The sequence below is a fragment of the Mirounga angustirostris genome, unplaced genomic scaffold (genome assembly GCF_029215605.1).
Source record: "Mirounga angustirostris isolate CCGP_5_RB_7025 unplaced genomic scaffold, mMirAng1.0.hap1 SCAF_1, whole genome shotgun sequence".
Classification (NCBI taxonomy): Eukaryota; Metazoa; Chordata; class Mammalia; order Carnivora; family Phocidae; genus Mirounga; species Mirounga angustirostris.
In genome coordinates this window covers 128,856,654-128,868,895 of record NW_026991709.1, presented here as the reverse complement: position 1 = coordinate 128,868,895, position 12,242 = coordinate 128,856,654, and the positions used below count along the sequence as shown (strand labels likewise).

Genomic DNA, 12,242 nt, shown 5'->3' with positions numbered 1-12,242 from the left:
TCCTTAAATAATGGTTAAAAGACATGCTGGCACGTGGAGAGATTACACTTACTAGCTATTCAATATTTGTCTGAAATCCGAGATCTCATTATTAATAATCTGAAACCGTAGTCTGGGAAAAATCTGTATTTGTGGTCAGTGTATAAAACACAGTCTGCCTTAGCTTAAACTCCTAAGTAATTGGAAAGTGATAAGGAACCTCAAATGAAGCAAACTTGCCTCCAAAGAGTATCATGTATCTTACTAAGGGATTTCCTCACAAACTCTGAGGACCTCAGAGTCCTGTCATAAAATTTAAATAGAAGAAAAGTCTTGGCATTTTCATTTTAAAAATGAAAAACTCTGGGGCACCTGGGTGGCTCAGTTGGTTAAGCGACTGCCTTCGGCTCAGGTCATGATCCTGGAGTCCCTGGATCGAGTCCCGCATCGGGCTCCCTGCTGGGCGGGGAGCCTGCTTCTGCCTCTGACCCTCCCCCCTCTCATGTGCTCTCTCTCTCTCTCATTCTCTCTGTCTCAAATAAATAAATAAAATCTTTAAAAAAAATGAAAAACTCTGGAAAATGCACTGTGCTAGATAAATGCACTTCTTTGTGAAAAGGAAATACATATATATTAAGGCACTCAGCTTATGAGTTTAAACCTTTCTCAAAGCTTTTAAGTAATTTCCAATTTGGAAAGATTTGGTCATCTGGGTTGGGGACTCCAGCAACACTGAATTATTTTACATATAACCAAGACAAAAAATTCTTTTAGATAAAGGCAAATCACATTTGTAACTAGCTTTTAATGTATGCTTTTTCAATAATTTTCAATTAAACTTAGCTAGAATTAATAACCCCAACAAGCCCCATGTTGGACAGAGCACATGGCATGGCCTCCTTGACCAATGCATGGCACTTCTTCCATGTTGACGTTCCAGATGTAAATGCTTCTAAAGTAACATTCCTGTGGGCAGATAGATGTTTGCCGTCCTCCACCATGAGTACCAAGGACTGGCAGGGGCAGATGGGAACTAAATGAGAGAACGTTTCAGAAAGACTCAGAGAGAAAAGTGACCGGGGCCAGTGTGGGAGCATACCTGCACACCACTGCAAGAGGATTTTTTATTCTGTTTGGGTTGGGTAATGTGAGCCTTGATTATGTTTTAATTTTCTTGGCTGTTGCTGGGAGCTTACACAGGGACCCAAGCACACAGACTCAAAAGGTCTCTCCAGCAGATGTCACTGCGTCTCCCCACCCCTCCACACTCAATCTTATACGCTAAATGCTGCTTTGTCTGTGCCAGAGAGCTAATCCTTTGGGGAGCATCTCTTAGCCAGTAACACATAGAGATTAGGTGGATAAAAAAACTGACGTGTGTTCTATACTGTTTCCCAGCATTCCCCAGTAGGACTGAGCTGAAGTTGTCCACAGTGGTTACTTGCTTATTTAACACTCCCTTCATTGGCGGCCTTCCCTTTCCTGTCTTACTCCCTTAGCAGTGCTTTCTAGAATCACCTCCAAAATAAACTACTTGTACATGAATCTGCCTTTTGAGTGGGAGTGAGAGGGAAAACTAAGACAGTCTCCATACCTAGCATAGAAAAGACCATGAAATGGTGTTTACTCAAATTGCAGAGACAAAAACATGAGAGAGATTGCTGTAACCATCTTCAGAAACACGATCTCCCACCCATACCTTGTACAGCAGGTCACTTGGTTGTTAGTCTGTTATGCCTGTTTTCATTTCCTGGTTCATTTCCTGGGTTTCAATCTTGGCTTCAACAGATAGTAGTTGAGCAAGTAAGCTTGGACGGCCTCCTTGACTTTCTGTGCCTGCTTCCTCTTCTGTAAAAGACACCTACTTACCTCATGGGGTTGGCTGCTTGTTGTTGTCATTGTTATTATTTCTCTGCTGTTCTCCTGAGTCTTTAGACAGTCCTATATGGCTGTCTTAGCATTTCCTGATTGTGATCCAGAAATTAAGGGAAAGTTTGTGAGCCTCTTGCTGGGCCAAATGGTTAAGGTGAGGTACTTCACAGTGGTAGCAACATCCATGAGGGAAAGCTCCCATAAACAAGATAAATCTCGGAGTCATGGCCAGAATCACAAAGTCTAGCTGCCCCTCCCTTGCCATCTTTGGAGGATTATGGTTTGGTTTGATTATAGGACCTAGTGGATATTCTTACAGAAGATAAAAGAAATTTTGCTCCATTATGGGTTTAACTTTTTTTTTTTCATATCATTTAGTGTTCAGAAGAAGATTTAGAAAATGTCTGCTGACTCCTAATTATACCCTAATGGACTATAAAAGTGAATTGACCTCTCATTGAATTGTACCAGAGAAGTAAATCAAACAATGAGAATATCTGGCTCAATGCCTTCAGTTTCTTATTATTTATTGGACTGAATGGGTGAGGAGGGAGTCTTGTTCTACTCTGACTTCACAGCTGATTCAAAATCTCAGGGCTTAAAAAAAAATCTCTCTCTGACTAGTTCAACACACTCATTAGGTAAGTAATTGTACTGTTAAACACCTCCCACAATATGGTAAGTGGCATCTGAAAATCAATTGCAGTAGTACCAGCTTAGTGATAACCAATGTTTCTGGACATTCTATATGGCCTCAGAGGGCAAAAAGCAAAGATAATGAAATTTATACTGTTTGTGACTCACCATATACCTGGAAAGTCCCCAGTGACCACAAGATAGTCATTTCCTAACTGGTCTCTCTCTACCAACCATGATAAAAACTCAAGGCCACTTAAGTCTGAGGAGGATTGACTGGGGATTAGGAGCCAATAGCTAGTGGTGATACACCCAAATTCACCTACCCCCTACCTAGGGTTTTACTGTACTACTTTAAAATCCCCAGGACACAATTAGAGATTGTCCTAGAGTTCTTCCTATTTCCTGACTGTTGACTCTAAGACTATTAAGTGTATCCTTATTCTTAGATCTCCTTTTGAAAAATAAAAAAGATGGCAACCCTTGAAAAGTGTAGACTCTGAACTCCTATAATGTGGACATCTGCATGCTCCTCTTCCTATTCCTGGCCCACTGATGAGCACAGAGAGAGAGAAGCTATGTCTACATAGAGAGGAGAGAGAGAGAAAAGCTATGCCATCATCAATAACATGAGCATCCCCTCAGTACCAGTCTTTGGGGGCGCCTGGTTTGCTCAGTCAGTTAAGCATCTGCCTTTGGCTCAGGTCATGATCCCAGGGTGCTGGGATGGAGCCCCACATCAGGCTCCCTGCTCAGCAGGGAGTCTGCTTCTCCCTCTTGTCCTCACCCAAGCTCGTACTCTCTCTCTCTCTCTCAAATAAAAAATTATCTAAAAAATAATAAATAAATAAATAAATAATACCAGTCCTTGGGGAAGTTACAACCCTAATTCTTCTTTCTCTGTCATATTTCTTGGAAGAGTTCACTCTTCTGCAACACATTCATCTCCCATTCACTCTATGGGCTCCAAGTTCTGACTACAACTCTTCCCCCTCATTGCTACAGGAGCAGCCACAGGACTCTCTGTAGAGCCAAATCCAAAAGATGCACTCCAAGCCTTCTCCTTTCTGACCTCTCTGTGACCCTTGGCACCAACAACGAATCGCTTCCTACATAGCTACCCTCCCCTGGCTTTGAAAGAAGGTTCTTCTCTGGTCCCCCTCTTGCCTCACTGGCCATTCTTGCACAACCTGTCATCATGTCCTTGAGTCTTAAATTCTTAACATCCTTAAGATCACCTGGATCTGACCCTTTAGCAAGATTCCCACTGCCCTGAACAATCTTTTTTTCCTGCCCATCCCTTCAATGTCAGTTATTTCCCAGGACTCTGCTTCAGTCCCTTATAGTCTATTATCCTTTTAAACGGGAATCATATCACTCTTCTGCTCAAAACCCTCCATTGAGGGGCGCCTGGGTGGCTCAGTCATTAAGCATCTGTCTTTGGCTCAGGTCATGGTCCCAGGGTCCTGGGATCGAGCACCGCATTGGGCTCCCTGCTCTGTGAGAAGGCTGCTTCTCCCTCTCCCATTCCCCCTGCTTGTGTCCCCTCTCTCGCTATGTCTCTTATCTGTCAAATAAATACATAAAATCTTAAAAAAAAAACAAACCTCCATTGATCCCCACAAACCGACCCCTTCCCATTACCTCTCTCACCTACTGTCATTTTACTTCTCCCTTTACTCACCCTGTTTCAGCAACACTGGCTTCTTCCCACTGCTTAAATGCACTAGCCATGTCCCTGCCTCAGGGCCTTTGCATTGACTGTTGCTTCAGCTGTCTCTCAGGACTGACTTCTCATCTTCATCCAGGACTTTGCTCAAAGCTACCTTCTCACCGCATTAAAATTATAATCCTCTCCTGCCATCCAGTAAGATGTTCCCAGTCTTCTTTCCTCAAGCACCAGAAGAGAAGGAATCTTATTTGTTTTGTCAAGGTCTAAGACAGTGCCTCCCAAGTGGTATGTACTCAATGAATATTTCCTCAGTGAATGATGAATAAATGAATTCTCCCTATACCATCTCACACCTGTCTATGGCTTTAGCTATCAATTTTATGATGAACCCTAATCCACATCAGTTCCAGGCCCCAGACCTATATGTATCCATCTGGCCACTAGGCATCACTACTTGGACAGCTCCCAGGCATCTCCAACTCAAAATAGTCAAAATAGAACTATTTTCTTTCACCTTCCTCCTCAAACCTCCTCCTCTTCTTATGTTTACTCTTTCAGTAAATGGTGTTACCCCTGCAGAGTGGCAAGCCAGAAGCCTGGGAGTTTTTCTCGACTCCTCCTACTCACCTACTCACTCGTTCACATTCAATCCAACACCTGCCCCCACCCACTTCTCTAATCTCACTTCACAGTGCATCCCTTCATTGTCCAGCCAACACTGACTTCCAAGCTTTCATACATGCTGCTCCCTCTACCTCGTTATCCACTGCACCCCCAACCTTCCTTACTCAGCCCCAGGTCCAATGTTTATCACAAGCATCACCTTATTTCCAGGGTTTCTCCCATAGTTCCCAGTGCATACAGACCACTATCACATTAGTAATCATGACTTATCCAACTCCAACACTAGGCTCTGAAGTCCTAAGAGCAGATACTATGGCTGATCGCATTCTGATGTCTAATACAGTATCTTCCACATAGCAGGTGTTTAAAACATGTTTTATAAGCAGATTCTAGTAAACCAAATAAGATCCCTGGATTAAGAATATTATTCTAACTTATGACAAAAAATATATAGATTATCATCATAAAAACAATCCAATCCCTCACAGTGCTTGGTCCATAGTAAGTATTCATTATATATTTTGCTGAATAAGTGAATAAATAAATACAGAGGAAACAGTCTTGACAATAGCAAGAGGTATGAAAGCAGCATGAGATCAATCAATGTGAGTCATTACTAGGACAGTGGAGCTCACAATTAGTGGTGGAAGTGTGGCTGGATGGTGAGATATGAGGCAAGAAGGAAGAATGGGGAGAGAGAGAAAGTGGCTTGAGTTTGAACTTGGCTCTGCAAGCAGTGGAGAGCCCTTTATAGCATTAAGTCAGTGGAGTGATTGATGAGATTTGTGGTTTGGAAAGATCCTTCTGTCAAAAGAATGAAGGATGAATTGGCAGAAGTGGAGTTAGGTGAAAGAGAATTGGACTTTGGAAGATCAAATAGAAGGCAACTTCAGTAGCTTGAGGGTCTGAACGTTGAAGATCTAGCCAGGTTGAGCTCTGGAGACATTTCAGAAGTCAACGTGGATCTTCCCAAGCTAACTTCCTCCCAAAGGCTGAACTATGAATGGACAAGTTTCCCAAAGCCCCAACGCTGTCATGGGAAACCAGCTCATATGTATGGCTTAGGTTAATGGCTGCTGTTGTCTTCTGATGTAATTAATGTCTAGTTTTGATGAAGTTGTCATGGGCTCCAAAAACCCACTCAAGTACATACAGCACCCACACTTCCACTTAAGTTACAGATGCTCATAAAAAAGCTCCAGAAATATAGCAAAGAGCATTGGCTACTTATCATTTCTCCAGAAATCAAGGATTGCATAATGGGAAAAACTAGGGTCATTCTAGGCAAACACCTGCATTTATAAGATCCAAGGACCTTTCTTCTTTTTCTGCCTTTTTGCTGGATTCTAGGTGAAAGGAAGCCTAATTCTTTGAGTGCTGGTCAAAGTTTGATCCAGTCATGAAGGTTAGTTTGGACATCAAAAGATCCAGAACACAAGATAGAATGATTTGAGATCCCTCAAACAAGATGTCAGGGGTACTTGGCTTGTTCTTAAGGCAGTGCTATCAAGCCTTTCCATTGAACTGACATGATCATTGGTCCTCGTTGAGCCATGGGTCACAGGCATGTGACTCCCAGAAGCCCTTCTATCAGCCTGTTGTTTGCTATGGGGCTAATAGAATAGGTATTTTTTTGTAGGTGTGGTGTACTTTTAAAAGGAGCTTTGGGTGGGCTGGCAATTGGCTACAAACCCTGCCATCAGAAATCACATCTGTCTCTTTCAATAATAACCTGGGATAAGAAAAGTATACTTGTGTTTTGAAGTGCATTATAAAAAATAATAACACTGTATGAGAATATGAAAACTTGAATTACTTACTTCTAATCATTTTAGGTGAAAGCAATAATAATTTGAGATGTTCCAATGTTTGCTTTGCTGTTTCTGTTGTTGGTCTAATGTTCTCCCAGCTTCCTTTGCACCAAAGCCAAAGGACCCATGGAGGAGTCACCATTTTGAAGTCACCTGTCCTGTGCTGCTCTGCCATGTCTATGAACCAGAACACGAAGTCTCATGATCCAGGGCACTCATGATCCAGAGGCACATGAGCAAGTCTTATTCCACTGGGGAAGAAATTGAGGTTAATGACCTGGCCAAGTTACACTTGGTGACAGTCTCGCTGAGACTTGAGTTATGCCTGATTCCAGAGAATCCTCATTCCTTGGGAACAATCTTTGTTTTGAACTTGTCATTTGCCAAGTTGACAATCCATGCTATTAAAGCGTACTCCAGAGCTAGACTGCCTGCATTCAAGGTACCAGTTCTACCACTTACGAGATTAGCATTCTTTTTTCTTTAATTTTTTTATTTTTTAAGATTACCATTCTTTAAATTTAATTTTTTTTTTTACTTAGGATGACAGTAAACAGCAAATTTAAAAAACAAACAAACAAACAAACAAACACTCTTGGTTCCCCTGAAGAGGAGCAGTGCTTCCCTCTCTTCCCAGCCTTTGCAGCTGCTGATCCATTTGTGTCGGACCCTCTTTTCCCTGCTTTTATACCTCGCTCCCTCTTTACATTTCAGTCTGGGCTTAATTCACTCAGAGAATCTTCCTTTGGCCTTCCAAGGTTGAGTTAGGATCCCTTCTTGCGTGTTCCCATGGCAGCGTTTACCCCATCCCCATTCCCTGTTGCCACGCCTGACCCCCACTGAGACGGGCAGCTAAAAACCAGAGTTGGTTTTGTATCCCAAAAACCTAACAGTGGCACAAACTAGGTGCTCAAATATTTGAGGAACGAATAAATGGATAAATAAATGAATGGACAGCAAGCGATAAAAAGTCAGTAGACGAAAAGAGTCAAGGATATTCTCGAGACCCTAAATTCTGATTGGGGCCTCCGAAGGCGCTTGACCTCAAACGTGGGGCGCACAGTGGCTGGTCTCCATTCTTTGGAGTGGCAAGAGGAAATTCCCACCACCCAAAGACTCTGGGACTCCCTTGCTAGCTAGCCCCTGCTTTCTTCAAGAAGGCCCCAGGACAGGGACAAAGTCGCCCAGCGACAGTTCCAGCAGTAGGAGCAGAGCTGCCATCTTTCGTGCCCCTTGGATCCCGCGCCCTGCGGGTCCGCTGGGTGCAGAGAAGGCGCGCGCGGTGAACGCCCCAATTTCCCCGCCCTCAGTATCCTTCCAGGGTTTGGAGCTGAGGGTCGAGGTTCCCCGCAGGGGAGAAGTGTGTGGGGCAGTTACAGCCCCCTAAGCCCCCAACTCTCGCTTCCGTCACCCGCCCCCCTCCCTAGAGACGTGCGCTGGGCCCGGGGCCGCCGGGGCGGGGAAGGGTCGGGCCGGGGCGGGGAGAAGGGTTTATATAGCTGCAAGGAGGGCGCGGGAGCTGCGGCACACCGGGAGGCGAGAGGCTGCCCGCGGCGCCTCCAGTTCCTTCCCCGGTTCCCAAGGTCTCCACCCGAGGTCCCCACCGTCTCCCCGCGGTCGGCGGCACTCGGCGGGGCGCTCCCGGCGGTGCGCTCAGGGCGCGCCGGGAGGAAACCCACGCAGGGCTTGGCAAGCGCAGGGCTGAGGGCCGCGTGGAAGTTTCCCCGAGGTAAGTCCTGAAGCCGTTTGCAAGTGGTCAGTAATTGCATGGGAGGGACGGGCCAGATGGAGGCGGGGGCACTGCGTGAAGGCTGCGGTGAAGGAAAGAAGTGAATTTCAGAAACTCAAAATCGCCTCCTTCCGTTTTTTTTTTTCACCTCCTCGGGGCGGTTAGCCCTTCTCACCCCGTCTTTCAGTCTTCTGCATCCCTCTCTTGGCGAACATACAGCACATTCTGTTGTCACTCTCTGCTCCGGGCTCTCTTTTCCCCACTGCATACTCATGTGCCTTGAAGGCTGAAAGTTGCCTCACCCAACACTGTCCCCGAGCCTAGGGAAGGCCTGGCCTGTGGCAGGCATCTAGGACTATGGAAAGGATGAATGAGGTTAACCAGCCAGGGGCCAGAAAAGTCACTCCTATGTCTTTACAGACCCAGGCTGTACCTTGGCTTCTGGACCTCACCCAAATTTATTCAAGATGGTTGGGTTTTTATTATCGTCTGAGGAGGGGAGAGAACGCAGGAAAAAAAAAAAAAGCACCCATTTATGAATGTCCAGTAACATCTTGCAAAGAGTGGTACCCCAGCGACCTGGCTCAGTATCAAATGTGCAAATAGTTTTGATGAAGGGAGGAGGCAGGAGGGAAGAGGGAAAAACACTGGAACAAGAAAGTGATTTCTCTTGTTTTCTTTCTTGATAAAAGACTTCTCATTTCTCTTTTCAGAGGTCTACTCTATGGAGATATTTAAAAGTGATCTTTGCCAGTGGGAGAAAAAGTTTTGGTAGGAGTGAGGGGTGGTGATGCTGAATAGGAATATCTGAGATGTTGGTGGAAATCATGAAGACTTGAGATACAAGAATATTGGAAGTCTTATGTCAAGAATTTCCATAGTTACAGAATCAGCAGTCACATTTCTTTTTAAAGAAAGGATCTATTTGATGAGTAGTATTTTAATAGGAAATGTTCAAGTATGCCATTTTGAAGTTACAATGTAAACTTACTATTTAGTGTCCCCATTGATGAGATCACCTACATAAAAATCCCGAAGAGTCAAAATGAAGTGTTTTAAAGCACTTGGCCTTACGAGTTTTTTTCCTGATAAAAGTTGTCAAAAATTTCCTTCCTCCTTCCTCATTTTATTCCAAAATAGTAGAAGTGCCCAGGATAATCTGAAAAGAAAGCTTTTCTGTTCCTCAGACGTCCATGTGATTTTAGACCTTGTGCCGTGTGAAATAAAACTTTATGATTTACATAAAAGACTTTATGTGAAACACCCATTGAGGAACAATCTTCAGCTTTCTTTTTTTAAATTTTAAAAAAAAGCCTTCTGATTTTACTAAATCTTCTTGTGAAACAATTCTTTAAAAAGACCGTTGTTAAATATTATATACTTGCAATTTTCCATTTTCCTATTCCATTCAGATAGTTTGAATTGCAGAAAAGTTTGAATCGTTGGAATGTTTATAAAGAAAAGATTTACTTATTTACATAGACAGTGTTAAGAGCAGCTAATTAAGTCACCAAATGAAATTCACATTACAAGAATTGTGAATAAAAGTTGGTGTTATTTACTCATCTATATGTACACAGTATGCATCATCCCACTCATAAAACAGTCTTAAACATGACTGAAAAAATCTTCCCTATTTCTGAAAAATATGTGATTGCCACCTATACCATCCGTAAATAAATAAAAGTAGTCCAGACTAATGAGGATGTTTTTATGACCAGAGATTGGTCACTTCCACAGTCCCAAGAAATAGGTATGAAGATTCGATTTCCTGTACTTCCAATTTAATGAGCATGATGAATATAAGACTTTTTCCAGGGTGATCAAATGTTAGCCAGTATCTTTTTTTTCCCCTTCCTTGCTGACCTTTTTGTTGTTGTCCTTGTTATTTAAAGTAGGAAGTGGTTTAGCTTTGCTCTGAAACAGGTCTAGGTTCAAGTTATAGACTAGCTGGGACAATCATTTAACCCCCCTGAGGCTTCTTGCACCTGTCATGCAGAGCGGTGATCCCTACCTACCTCACAGGCTTGTGTAAGGAAAAAAGATCCTTAGATTAGTTAGATAATCTGGTTAGATAATGCCAGGCGTGAGTCCTCACTAAATGGAGGTGGCAGTGATGGTGATGGTTAACACTTATGGTTCAGAGCAAATAAAAGTGTTCCCAATAATTCAGTTAATGTTGAGCCCAATTTTATTCCATGTTTTGACCTCCCTGAAATACCTTGTTTCCATGGAGTATAACACATGATTAACAGAAATGCCTAACTCACCAAACATCGTAATCTCCCTTTTCCCCTGGAAGCCTTCCAGTTTGCAGAGATCATTTAAGGAAAGACCCATCACTTGGGCGTGACGCTGTCCTAGAGGAGGTGTGCCTATCCTGACTTCACTATGTATTTCTTCATATCTTATGCTTTACAATTTTGGGAAACTTTTTCTAGAGCAGTCGAATCGTTCCTGTAGGTAGAAGGCTGGGAGAAGCACACTCAGTGTCTTCGTTTCTTTGGATAATGATTCTGGGATAACAAAAGCATCTTGCTGCTTTCAGCAGGAAGGTATGACATTTTCAGAATTTTAAAATAAAGACCCTCAGTCAACCTGAAGTTCCTCAAGGGAATGGAGAGTTAAAAAGTCATAAAGGATCATTTACAAAACAGCAACTAGTTGAAGGCCAACATGTTTAAGGAAGAAAGAATAGTTAGAGACTTGGTCTCACTCCCTGTCTTGATTCCTCACTCTCCTTCCAAACTTGTTTTTTCCTGGGGTGACCCCAAGGCCCTGGCAGGGGAATTTGGAAGGGATTACATCGATAAAAATGGATACTGTTTGGCTAACATAAACCATGTGCAGAAGAAAAGAGCTCTTGTGTCTCTCATATCCCTAACGCTTCCATAGTACCTGGCACTAGTATGTACTCAATAACTATGCGATGAGTGAATGACCTAAAATTTCAGAAGTCTGGCTGAAGGATGCTTCTCATGTAAATCTGGAGCAGTTGCACTTAGAAAATCCACTAACATGAGAAACCTCAGGCAAGATGAAGGAGGCAGTATGATCTCTGCTTGTGTCTCAGCTTCTGACCTTCAGTTTTCTAAAGCAAAAACAGCGGACTATAAATCTTACTTTTATGAGTTATCTTCATGGACTGAGATAAACCTAAAAAGTAATACTTTTTATGTTTCCAAATAGCAAGTCCAAGGAGATTTACTGGTTTAATTTTGCTATGAATAGAAAGTTTTCCCCCAAATACTCACGCAGTAGAGGGGTGGGAAGAAAGATACAGCGTACAAACTAACTTGGTGTTATGAATGGAAACCTCAACATTCCCCTCGAGCCACAAAGGCATAATAAATACACATTTAACCATTCTCCATCCATTTACAATTAAGGATTGGGTATCGATTTGACTCTAAAATGTTTTTGTAATGCTCTAAGTACTGTATCCTAGACTTTAGAGGGGAATGATCTTGCCAGACTTAGTTGGCAAAGCCTTTTGTGTTGGCTTAAAAAACCATAAGCTAATCACTTACTGAGTTCTTTAAAAACAAGTTGATTAATGTTTGGCAAGAAATTCTGACTAGAAGTCTCCATTACATGAGTCCAAATACAATAGAACTTTGAACATCATGAGCAAGTCATAGTCACATTTGGCTATTACTGTTTGGTGGAAAATAATCCCACAGTGTGTCAAATGATCCACATGCCATCTTTTGGTACCCTACCTCACCATAGCCAGCATGTGTAATTAACTCTTTACTCACATTTACTTCCACACTTGTCTGGGATGGTTGTAATATCTATAATACTAAGAAGATGATGTTACACATTGTAGCAGATTTCCCTCATGTCCAGGCTTTTCTCTGCTGGCTAGCAGATGACATCAGAGCCCTCCCCACATTCCTTCTGCTTCCACTGTTTT

The 12,242-nt window shown here is 42.8% G+C and overlaps 1 protein-coding gene across 5 annotated transcripts in view; it reads left to right on the top strand.

Moving 5' to 3' along the window:
- Nucleotides 1–8,130: 8,130 nt before the first annotated feature.
- Nucleotides 8,131–12,242, top strand: part of COL6A6 (collagen type VI alpha 6 chain) — a 136,959-nt gene continuing 132,847 nt past the window's right edge. For all 5 annotated transcript variants that reach the window (XR_010410559.1, XM_064588002.1, XM_064588005.1 and 2 more), the window contains exon 1: nucleotides 8,131–8,323. The gene's annotated coding sequence lies outside the window, so the exon portion shown is untranslated. The remainder of the gene's footprint in view (nucleotides 8,324–12,242) is intronic.